Source organism: Cherax quadricarinatus, chromosome 62 (genome assembly GCF_038502225.1).
Source record: "Cherax quadricarinatus isolate ZL_2023a chromosome 62, ASM3850222v1, whole genome shotgun sequence".
NCBI classification, from domain to species: Eukaryota; Metazoa; Arthropoda; class Malacostraca; order Decapoda; family Parastacidae; genus Cherax; species Cherax quadricarinatus.
The window spans coordinates 15910217-15923195 of NC_091353.1; the positions used below are offsets into that span (position 1 = coordinate 15910217).

The 12979-nt window shown below is 44.2% G+C and overlaps 1 protein-coding gene across 1 annotated transcript in view; it reads right to left on the bottom strand.

Annotated features, from left to right (window-relative positions):
• LOC138854520 (uncharacterized) overlaps window positions 1–12979 on the bottom strand; it is a 161876-nt gene that overhangs the window by 21454 nt on the left and 127443 nt on the right. The gene's annotated exons all lie outside the window — the stretch shown is intronic.

Here is a 12979-nt window from a genome sequence, read left to right on the forward strand (position 1 = left end):
CCATTTAGAAAGTCAGTTTGGATCGAAACGTCGTCGTAAGCTCTTATGCGTGAGTTATTTGTGTACATAAGAACATAAGAACGAAGGAACACTGCAGAAGGCCTACTGGCCCATGCGAGGCATGTCCAAGTCTCCTACCGGCTTAAGCCAATGCACCCAACCTAGTCAGGTCAGGTCACATTGACTTAAGGGAGGAACACGGCAACCGACCTGGTAGCACAAGCTATCAGGTCTAACTCACACCCACCCACATCTACTCATGTATTTATCCAACCTATTTTTAAAGCTACACAACGTTCTGGCCTCTATAACGGTACTTGGGAGTTTGTTCCACTCATCCACAACTCTATTACCAAACCAGTACTTTCCTATATCCTTCCTGAATCTGAATTTTTCCAACTTAAAACCATTGCTGCGAGTCCTGTCTAGGCTAGATATTTTCAGCACACTATTTACATCCCCTTTATTTATTCCTGTCTTCCATTTATACACCTCAATCATATCCCCCCTAATTCTACGTCTTTCTAGAGAGTGCAGATTCAGGGCCCTTAGTCTATCCTCATAGGGAAGGTTTCTGATACATGGGATCAACTTTGTCATCCTCCTTTGTACATTTTCCAGAAAATTTATATCCATTCTGTAATACGGTGACCAAAACTGTGCAGCATAATCTAAATGAGGCCTAACCAAGGATGTATAGAGTTGAAGAACAACCTGAGGACTCCTATTATTTATGCTTCTTGATATGAAGCCAAGGATTCTATTAGCTTTATTGCGAACACTTATGCACTGTTGTCTTGGTTTCAGATTACTGCTAACCAGAACTCCTAAATCTTTTTCGAAATCCGTAATATTAAGATCTACATTATTTAGTTTATATGTGGCATGGTTATTGTCCTGTCCAACATTTAGAACTTTGCATTTGTCTATATTAAACTGCATCTGCCACTTCTCCGACCACTGCATCAGTCTATTCAAATCTTCCTGGAGTGCTCGAATGTCCTCGTCAGAATGAATTCGACGGCCTATTTTGGTGTCATCGGCAAACTTGCCGATGTCGCTCTTTATGCCCTCATCTATGTCGTTTATGTAGATTGTGAACAGCAGGGGGCCCAACACTGACCCCTGTGGAACACCGCTCGTGACACTTCCCCACTCTGATTTCTCCCCATTTATGCAAACTCTCTGCTGCCTATTTGTCAACCATGCCTCTATCCAGGAAAAAATTTCTCCTCCTATTCCATGTGCTTTAATTTTCCTCAATACGGTGACCAAAACTGTGCAGCATAATCTAAATGAGGCCTAACCAAGGATGTATAGAGTTGAAGAACAACCTGAGGACTCCTATTATTTATGCTTCTTGATATGAAGCCAAGGATTCTATTAGCTTTATTTGCGAACACTTATGCACTGTTGTCTTGGTTTCAGATTACTGCTAACCAGAACTCCTAAATCTTTTTCGAAATCCGTAATATTAAGATCTACATTATTTAGTTTATATGTGGCATGGTTATTGTCCTGTCCAACATTTAGAACTTTGCATTTGTCTATATTAAACTGCATCTGCCACTTCTCCGACCACTGCATCAGTCTATTCAAATCTTCCTGGAGTGCTCGAATGTCCTCGTCAGAATGAATTCGACGGCCTATTTTGGTGTCATCGGCAAACTTGCCGATGTCGCTCTTTATGCCCTCATCTATGTCGTTTATGTAGATTGTGAACAGCAGGGGGCCCAACACTGACCCCTGTGGAACACCGCTCGTGACACTTCCCCACTCTGATTTCTCCCCATTTATGCAAACTCTCTGCTGCCTATTTGTCAACCATGCCTCTATCCAGGAAAAAATTTCTCCTCCTATTCCATGTGCTTTAATTTTCCTCAATAGTCTCTGATGTGGGACCCTGTCAAAAGCCTTACTGAAGTCCATATACACAATATCATATTCATTACCATGATCTACCTCCTCAAATACCTTAGTGAAAAAAGTTAATAAATTCGTAAGGCAGGAACGCCCCTTTGTAAAACCATGCTGAGATTCGTTGATTAATTTATGCTTTTCAAGGTGGCTACGAACTGCCTCGGCAATTATTGATTCCATAAATTTTCCCACTATGGAGGTTAGGCTTATTGGTCTATAGTTCGAAGCTAAGGACCTGTCACCTGTTTTGAAAATAGGTATCACATTTGCCATTTTCCACTTATCTGGCACCATGCCAGTTTGTAGTGATATGTTGAAAAGATTAGCCAAAGGTGTGCTAAGCTCCTCCTTACATTCCTTTAGAACCCTTGCATACAGTTCATCAGGGCCTGGGGATTTGTTAGGTTTTAATTTATCTATTTGCCTAAGGACCATGTCACTTGTGACCCTAATAGTGCACAGTTTATTATCGTCCTGTTCTACATAATTTATCATTACTGGAATATCGCTGGTATCCTCCTGTGTAAAAACTGAGAGGAAGTATGTGTTAAAAATTCTACACATTTCCTTATCACTGTCAGTGAGCTGACCCGAGGAACTTTTGAGTGGGCCTATCTTGTCCCTGATCTTACTTCTGTATACCTGAAAGAATCCTTTTGGGTTAGTCTTCGATTCTCTTGCAACTTTAACCTCATAATCTTAAGCTCTTTCATGTGCTTACACGCAAATTTTCAGATGTGTAAACATATGAAAATGCTCAGTTTTTTATGTCCTATTTTCACTGTGGTATTTTTTTTTATGTTTACATTCACGCGTTTCATTATAATAATAATAATAATAATAATAATCTTTATTTACTACAAGTACATGTACATGGTATACAGTCCTAGCTGACAACAATGACATACTACTACATAGAAAGCCACTTGTTATGCTGAGCATCTCGGGCAAATTAGGTCAGTGTCCCAGGATGCGACCCACACCAGTCGACTAACACCCAGGTACCCATTTTACTGATGGGGAACATAGACAACAGGTGGAAAGAAACACGCCCAATGTTTCTACTCTGGCTGGGAATCGAACCCAGGCCCTCGCCGTGTGAAGCGAGAGCGTTAACCACCAGGCCACCAATAGGACGAGGGAAGGTGGGCGTGTAGTTGTCGTCTCTATAAAACAACTGACAACCTTCTTTGATAAACCCCTAAACTGTCTATACCTCGGTGATCCCAGAAAGGTATCCCCATACTGCATAACCTCACTCCCCTATACCTCAGTGATCGGAGAAAGGTATCCCCATACTGCATAACTTCACTCCCCTATACCTCAGTGATCGGAGAAAGGTATCCCCGTACTGCATAACCTCACTCCCCTATACCTCAGTGATCGGAGAAAGGTATCCCCGTACTGCATAACCTCACTCCCCTATACCTCAGTGATCGGAGAAAGGTATCCCCGTACTGCATAACCTCACTCCCCTATACCTCAGTGATCGGAGAAAGGTATCCCCGTACTGCATAACCTCACTCCCCTATACCTCAGTGATCGGAGAAAGGTATCCCCGTACTGCATAACCTCACTCCCCTATACCTCAGTGATCGGAGAAAGGTATCCCCGTACTGCATAACCTCACTCCCCTATACCTCAGTGATCGGAGAAAGGTATCCCCGTACTGCATAACCTCACTCCCCTATACCTCAGTGATCGGAGAAAGGTATCCCCGTACTGCATAACCTCACTCCCCTATACCTCAGTGATCGGAGAAAGGTATCCCCGTGCTGCATAACCTCACTCCCCTATACCTCAGTGATCGGAGAAAGGTATCCCCATACTGCATAACCTCACTCCCGTATACCTCAGTGATCGGAGAAAGGTATCCCCGTGCTGCATAACCTCACTCCCCTATACCTCAGTGATCGGAGAAAGGTATCCCCGTGCTGCATAACCTCACTCCCCTATACCTCAGTGATCGGAGAAAGGTATCCCCGTACTGCATAACCTCACTCCCCTATACCTCAGTGATCGGAGAAAGGTATCCCCGTGCTGCATAACCTCACTCCTTATACCTCAGTGTCTCAGTAGTACCAGTACCAGTTACCAGTAGTGTTTTCATCATGACAACAGTGTGTGAGTGAAGGAAGAATTATCCCTGCCCACAGCACCGTCTCTCCCCTCATCACCGTCCACCACCACCACCGCAGCTACACTCACCACTACTCACCACCACCGCAGCTACACTCACCACTACTCACCACCACCGCTACTCACCACCACCGCAGCTAGACTCACCACCACCGCAGCTAGACTCGCCACCACCGCAGCTAGACTCACCACCGCAGCTAGACTCACCACCGCAGCTAGACACACCACCGCAGCTTGACTCACCACCGCAGCTAGACTCACCACCATCGTAGCTAGACTCACCACCGCAGCTTGACTCACCACCACCGCAGCTAGACTCACCACCGCAGCTGGACTCACCACCGCAGCTAGACTCACCACCACAGCTAGACTCACCACCGCAACTAGACTCACCACCGCCGCTAGACTCACCACCACCGCCGCTACTCACCACAGCAGCTAGACTCACCACCACCGCCGCTAGACTCACCACCGCAGCTAGACTCACCACCACCGCAGCTTGACTCACCACCACCGCAGCTAGACTCACCACCGCAGCTGGACTCACCACCGCCGCTAGACTCGCCACCACCGCAGCTAGACTCACCACCGCAACTAGACTCACCACCGCCACTAGACTCACCACCACCGCAGCTAGACTCACCACCGCAGCTAGACTCACCACCACCGCCGCTAGACTCACCACCGCAGCTAGATTCACCACCACCACCGCTAGAATCACCACCACTGCAGCTAGACTCACCACCACTGCAGCTAGACTCACCACCGCAGCTAGACTCACCACCACCGCCGCTAGACTCACCACCGCAGCTAGACTCACCACCGAAGCTAGACTCACCACCGCAGCTTGACTCAACACCACCGCAGCTAGACTCAGCACCGCAGCTAGACTCACCACCGCAGCTAGACTCACCACCGCAGCTAGACTCACCACCGCAGCTAGACTCACCACCACCGCAGCTAGACTCACCACCGCAGCTAGACTCACCACCGCAGCTAGACTCACCACCGCAGCTAGACTCACCACCGCCGCTAGACTCACCACCACCGCAGCTTGACTCACCACCACCGCCGCTAGACTCACCACCGCCGCTAGACTCACCACCACCGCAGCTAGACTCACCACCACCGCAGCTAGACTCACCACCACCGCCGCTAGACTCACCACCACCGCAGCTAGACTCACCACCGCAGCTAGACTCACCACCGCCGCTAGACTCACCACCACCGCAGCTTGACTCACCACCTGTGGAAAATTGCATTTATCTGTATGTAACTCATAATGTACATACCAGTAAATAACAAGGATAATTATTATTTATCAGATTTACATAGACAAGTAGGAATTTGGGACAAGGGCTCTGGTGGCCTGGTGGTCAACGCTCTCGCGTAATATATACATGTTAAGTTAGAGAGCTATATTATGTAACTGCTGCGGTCTCTGTTAAATATAGGAGATTTTGTTTTATTATTATTATTAAAGTTTCGCCGGTATTCTCCCGGCCCGGGCCTTTTTCAAGTGGTGGCCCGGCCTTGCCTCATTGTCTAGGGAGTGTCTGAGACCTAAGTCTCCCATGGGAGGAGGCGCAAGTACCTCCTCATCTTTGGGACCAACTGTCCCCAGGCCTAGAAGCTAGGCCTCTCTGGTCTGCCATCCCCACCCAAAGGGGGTTACTGGGAATGACAGGCTTGTAAGCTGTAAGCTTGGGCTCAGGCACCTACCCTACCCTAGAAGGACTGGGCAAGGTGTCGATGGAGAGATTTTGTGATCATCGTTGTGGGAAATGATACCTAGAAGTGCTATATATTTTTATATTGTATATGTTTATGCAATAAATACATTGTATTCGTATTTAACATGTTTATACATTAAAGACATTGTATATGTTTACGCTATAATTTTTACCAGAAGTTTTGTATTGGTGAATATATTTAGCGGTCTCGATGACTATTGGAAAATCTTGTGCATAAAATATCCAAATGTAAAATATAATTGTAAAAATTAAGGGTAATTGTTTAATTATTAAAGGAACGTCTGCTGTAGCTGTCGTAGGGGTTCTTAAAAGGAGATATCAAGGGTTGAAGATAGACACACTTGTTGGATGATAACGCTATATTGTCAGACTGTGGTAATGGGAGATGGAGCCCCAGCCTGTCTTGTCCTGCCTATGTCTACACGCCGACTGAAAGGGAGGCAGAGGTACGAACGTACACATGTGCATCCCGTGACGTCACACAGTCACAGGCCTAAAAGGAATCTTCTATATAAACCCAAAGTATTTCTTCTCCTATGCCAAATCAAAATCGAGAACAACGTCCAGTATTGGGCCTCTACTTAAACAAGATGGGTCCTACACAGATGACAACAAGGAAATGAGTGAGCTACTCAAGTCCCAATATGACTCAGTTTTTAGCAAGCCGCTAACCAGACTGAGAGTCGAAGATCAAAATGAATTTTTTATGAGAGAGCCACAAAATTTGATTAACACAAGCCTATCCGATGTTATCCTGACGCCAAATGACTTCGAACAGGCGATAAATGACATGCCCATGCACTCTGCCCCAGGGCCAGACTCATGGAACTCTGTGTTCATCAAGAACTGCAAGAAGCCCCTATCACGAGCCTTTTCCATCCTATGGAGAGGGAGCATGGACACGGGGGTCGTCCCACAGTTACTAAAAACAACAGACATAGCCCCACTCCACAAAGGGGGCAGTAAAGCAACAGCAAAGAACTACAGACCAATAGCACTAACATCCCATATCATAAAAATCTTTGAAAGGGTCCTAAGAAGCAAGATCACCACGCATCTAGAAACCCATCAGTTACACAACCCAGGGCAACATGGGTTTAGAACAGGTCGCTCCTGTCTGTCTCAACTATTGGACCACTACGACAAGGTCCTAAATGCACTAGAAGACAAAAAGAATGCAGATGTAATATATACAGACTTTGCAAAAGCCTTCGACAAGTGTGACCATGGCGTAATAGCGCACAAAATGCGTGCTAAAGGAATAACAGGAAAAGTCGGTCGATGGATCTATATTTCCTCACTAACAGAACACAGAGAGTAGTCGTCAACAGAGTAAAGTCCGAGGCAGCTACGGTGAAAAGCTCTGTTCCACAAGGCACAGTACTCGCTCCCATCTTGTTCCTCATCCTTATATCCGACATAGACAAGGATGTCAGCCACAGCACCATGTCTTCCTTTGCAGATGACACCCGAATCTGCATGACAGTGTCTTCCATTGCAGACACTGCAAAGCTCCAGGCAGACATCAACCAAATCTTTCAGTGGGCTGCAGAAAACAATATGAAGTTCAACGATGAGAAATTTCAATTACTCAGATATGGTAAACATGAGGAAATTAAATCTTCATCAGAGTACAAAACAAATTCTGGCCACAAAATAGAGCGAAACACCAACGTCAAAGACCTGGGAGTGATCATGTCGGAGGATCTCACCTTCAAGGACCATAACACTGTATCAATCGCATCTGCTAGAAAAATGACAGGATGGATAATGAGAACCTTCAAAACTAGGGAGGCCAAGCCCATGATGACACTCTTCAGGTCACTTGTTCTATCTAGGCTGGAATATTGCTGCACACTAACAGCACCTTTCAAGGCAGGTGAAATTGCCGACCTAGAAAATGTACAGAGAACTTTCACGGCGCGCATAACGGAGATAAAACACCTCAATTATTGGGAGCGCTTGAGGTTCCTAAACCTGTATTCCCTGGAACGCAGGAGGGAGAGATACATGATTATATACACCTGGAAAATCCTAGAGGGACTAGTACCGAACTTGCACACGAAAATCACCCACTACGAAAGCAAAAGACTTGGCAGACGATGCACCATCCCCCCAATGAAAAGCAGGGGTGTCACTAGCACGTTAAGAGACCATACAATAAGTGTCAGGGGCCCGAGACTGTTCAACTGCCTCCCAGCACACATAAGGGGGATTACCAACAGACCCCTGGCAGTCTTCAAGCTGGCACTGGACAAGCACCTAAAGTCAGTTCCGGATCAGCCGGGCTGTGGCTCGTATGTTGGTTTGCGTGCAGCCAGCAGCAACAGCCTGGTTGATCAGGCTCTGATCCACCAGGAGGCCTGGTCTCAGACCAGGCCGCGGGGGCGTTGACCCCCGGAACTCTCTCCAGGTAAACTCCAGGTAAACATAGATGGTACTATGATATGCTATACAACACATATAAGGGGATCAGCAACTATGCTGACAGCTCAGTCATGTTACGTATATCGTCTCGACATACACTACTATCCTATAGGCTGAACAGGCAGTTGGTTCTGGGCTGATTCTATACAATAACAAATTCATATGTAACTTAGAACTAATGGATGGTATCATAATGGATATTAACAAAATGAGTTTTACATAATGGGTGTTAACGTAATCACTTTTAACGTAATGAGTTTTAACGTAATGCATTACAAACTATAAGAACAAATCATTGTACAATATGGATGGAATTGATCGATCGATCTTTATTCATGCACTCTATGGATTCTGAGGAAGAATAAATATATATATACAAGGTGAAATTAACAGCAAAGGCATCTGGTGCGCACTCAGATCATTACTGTCAAATTCTCAGAAGACGGAGAGAACGTGAATACGAAAAAAAAAAAAATTCTGAAAAACTAATCAGTTAATAACAAACAGTTGACAATTTACTTCATCTCAGACATCTAGTTATACAGACTATGTACATTTAAACCCAATTCTGTGAGGGTGAGGTTTACATATGCAGAATGGTTATCATCTCTGGGAGGATCGAATTCCTCTGCGATGGCTAACACATGCCTTGACTGAGGGAGATCTGAACGAGTATCTACAAAAGATACTAGACCAGTATAAACTGGGTAGCACCCTCAAGTACAGCACTACTAATTAATTGCTGACTGTATAGATTATATTAGTTTAACTGAATGAAAGGGGGGGGGGGTAGGTTACACATGGATATGCCCATCAAGGAAAAACACTTGTACATAATCCCACCACTTACCAGATATTCTCTGGTGGTCACTTGATGTGGCTGGATCACCCATAACCTATTCAATTAAAACATACCTAACTGGCCAGTATCAGTCTGCTATAACTAGAAAGGTTACTTAACTGTGGGTGATTGATGCTCCTTATTTCCTCCATTCACCATTTCATTTTGATGTCCTGCTATACCAACATGGTTCTTATTCCAGCAGGACGAGGTATCCGTTGGTTTGTCCCGGTTTAGAAGTCGTGATTCCATAAAACTCCGCTATCTTCGGGAAGAGAACCACGCGTTCACTTGGAGCAGGGCGATTTATTTCACTTCCCGCATTCTCTTAACTTAATGTTATTATCACTGATTACATTACCATTCACAAGACGATTTAACGTCTCATAATTATTATACACATTAGAGGTCACTCCACTAAGATCTGAGACCGATGAGTGAGGATTAACTCATGGGTAATTTCCCCTGGAGACATTCCATGGCGGCGCACCCGTCACCCACGGTCCTACTATTATCCACTTATTTTACCACTTTATCACGGTGGTCACGTAAATCTCGTTCCCTCACTCTTCACCAGGAACAATTACGACACTTCCTATTAGGAAGTGAGGCCTATATTAATCCTTAGGCCGCCGTGAACGCCAATTTCCTGATCTCATATTTCACAGCTTCCTCACTACATTCAAAACACTGCCGCCATCTCGTGCCCCAGCTCGACCTATACCCCCCGCGCACATCTGCGCAGGCACAGCGGGAACCCAGTTGGTTCCATTCAAAATACAAATACATTTTGACCCAAATCAACATATTAAACACTTATTAGGCACTATAGCTTCGGAAATTAAATAATTTCCACATCATCAACATTGCATACTAATTTCATATGATCTGAATGCGATTCCTTGTACTTACCAGTACTAATTTCTCTAACCTTATACTTGATAAATTAGACACATATGCAACTCTTGGGTATCTTTATTGAGGAAACGTTTCGCCACACAGTGGCTTCATCAGTCCATACAAAGGAGAATCTTGAAGAACAGGAGGAGAATGAGGTAATCAGTCCCTCAACCTTGAGTCGATGTGGTCAGTCCATCAATCTTGAATAGAATACGGCATACGTGCTGAGAAGGAGCTTATAAACCGTTGGCAGGAGAGGTGCAGAAGTCATAGGTCGTTTAACATTTGTTCAATGTTGAAGTAGGTCGTGCCCAAGAATTAGGCAAGCAAAGAATTCCCAAGTATTAAGATCCCAAGAAGTTGCAGTGTCTGACAGGTTTGTAGATGAATGGTTCAGAGAACCGACATGTTGATAAATTAGACACATACGCAACTCTTGGGTATCTTTATTGAGGAAACGTTTCGCCACACAGTGGCTTCATCAGTCCATACAAAGGAGAATCTTGAAGAACAGGAGGAGAATGAGGTAATCAGTCCCTCAACCTTGAGTCGATGTGGTCAGTCCATCAATCTTGAATAGAATACGGCATACGTGCTGAGAAGGAGCTTATAAACCGTTGGCAGGAGAGGTGCAGAAGTCATAGGTCGTGTAACATTTGTTCAATGTTGAAGTAGGTCGTGCCCAAGAATTAGGCAAGCGAAGAATTCCTAAGTATTAAGATCCCAAGAAGTTGCTGTGTCTGACAGATTTGTAGATGAATGGTTCAGTGAACCGACATGTTGATAAATTAGACACATATACAACACTTGGGTATCTTTATTGAGGAAACGTTTCGCCACACAGTGGCTTCATCAGTCCATACAAAGGAGAATCTTGAAGAACAGGAGGAGAATGAGGTAATCAGTCCCTCAACCTTGAGTCGATGTGGCCAGTCCATCAATCTTGAATAGAATACGTATTCTATTTGACTTTTGATGGCTTAGCATGGCTATTAGTTACTCTAGTAAATTCTGCTGTTGATTTATGAAGTGTTTCATGGATTCTTCTAAAAACACTTTGAGCCATGCTTTTACGAGTTGCTACGAAATCATCAGAGTTGTAATTAGGTTTCAGAGTGGAATATAACAACTCATAGGGTAAACGCTTGTCTACACCATACAATGCATAATGTGGAGTATCACCTATGGAAGCATTGTAAGCAGAATTTATGGCACATTGAACATCTGGTATGACTTCATCCTAAGTTTCACTATTGGGGTTGAAAGTCGCTCTCAAAACATCAAGTACTTTCTTATTGGTTCGTTCAGCTAACCCATTGCTGGCAGGATGATGAGGAACAATGGTGGATTTAGAGATCTTGTATAAAGTACACAATTTTTCAAGAATCTCATTACAGAATTCACCTCCATTATCTGTTACAAAGGACTTTGGGGTGGTATGCCTGCAGATAATGCGTTCTTTAAATGCTTTAGCTACTGTCTCAGCAGTCTTATCTGCAATAGGAACTAACTCACAATATCTGGTGAAATGGTCTACCATAACACACAGATGTTTGTTGCCTTGGAGGGAACATTTAAAATTGGGTAATAAGTCAAGGGCAACTCTTTCCCACGGTTCGCTAGTGGTTGGGTACACTTGGATTGGATTAGGCCCATTGACATTTCCTTTATGTTGCATACAGACACTACATTTCTTAACATACTCAGAAATGTCAGTTGCCATATGTGGCCAAAAGTATTTCATTCTGGCTTGTTTCACAGAACGATCCATACCAGGGTGTGCAACACCTGGTGCATCATGAACTAGCTGACTAGTGACTGTGGAATTACTAACTGGTACACTCTTCTACATGGAGTACCCAACTCGGCTGTTCGATACAGTAATTCTTGGCTCATTACAAAGTCACTAATGGGTGCTGGTGGCTTCACAGTAAGAATAAGATCTTCCTGGAGCAGGAATCGAATCACACCAGACCACAAGGGATCTGTTCTTTGGGCATTTTTGACATCCTCGACAGTAAATGGAGGATCTGCAGTAACTACACTAACGTGTCGCGATAAAGCATCTGCGACTACATTTGACTTGCCAGGTAAATTTTCAAAGGTGGGATTGAATTCTTGGATAGTCAAGGTCCATCTGGCTAACCTTCCAGTAGGTTGTTTGTTCTGGAATAAAGGTATCAGTGGTGCATGGTCTGTCAAGACATGAACAGGGTACTGGTAAATAATGTCTCGGAAGTGCTTTAAAGACCATACTATTGCTAAAGCTTCTTGCTCCATTACTGTATAATTACGTTCAGCCTTCATAAGGACTCGGCTATCAAATGCAACTGCGTTGTACTTGCCATCAGTCTTCTGAGCTAGTACAGCACCTATGCCAATTGAACTAGCATCAGTTGTCAAATAGAAGGGCTTAGAAAAATCTGGAAATTTCAAAATTGGAGCAGATGTTAGCTTTTCTTTTAGAGTTTGGAATGCTCTTTCTTGACGGAAGGTCCAAACGAAAGGAGCATCTTTCTTAAGCAATTCAGTTAGCAGAGCTGCTATTGAAGAAAAATTTGCAATGAAAGATCTGTAGAAACCTGCTAGGCCCACAAAGGATCTTACAGCATCAGCAGTTTTGGGAGTTGGAAAATTTAGTACTGCCGTTACTTTACTTTGATCAGTCGTAACCCCTCTAGGAGTGACTACGTGACCCAGAAACTTAATTTCTTATCTGAAAAATTGACATTTGGACAGTTTGATCTTTAAATTGGCTTCTTCAAGCTTACCAAGTACTATATCAAGTCTTTTCAGGTGTGTATCCACATCTTCGGACATGACGATTACGTCGTCTAAGTACACCATAAGTGCTTTACCTTTAGACCTCTAAAGATATTGGTCATGAGTCTAGAGAACGTGATAGGAGAAGATCATAATCCAAAAGCCATTCGAAGGAAGTGATAATGACCTGTGGGAGTAGAGAATGCAGTTAACTCTTGGCTGTCCTCGTGAAGAG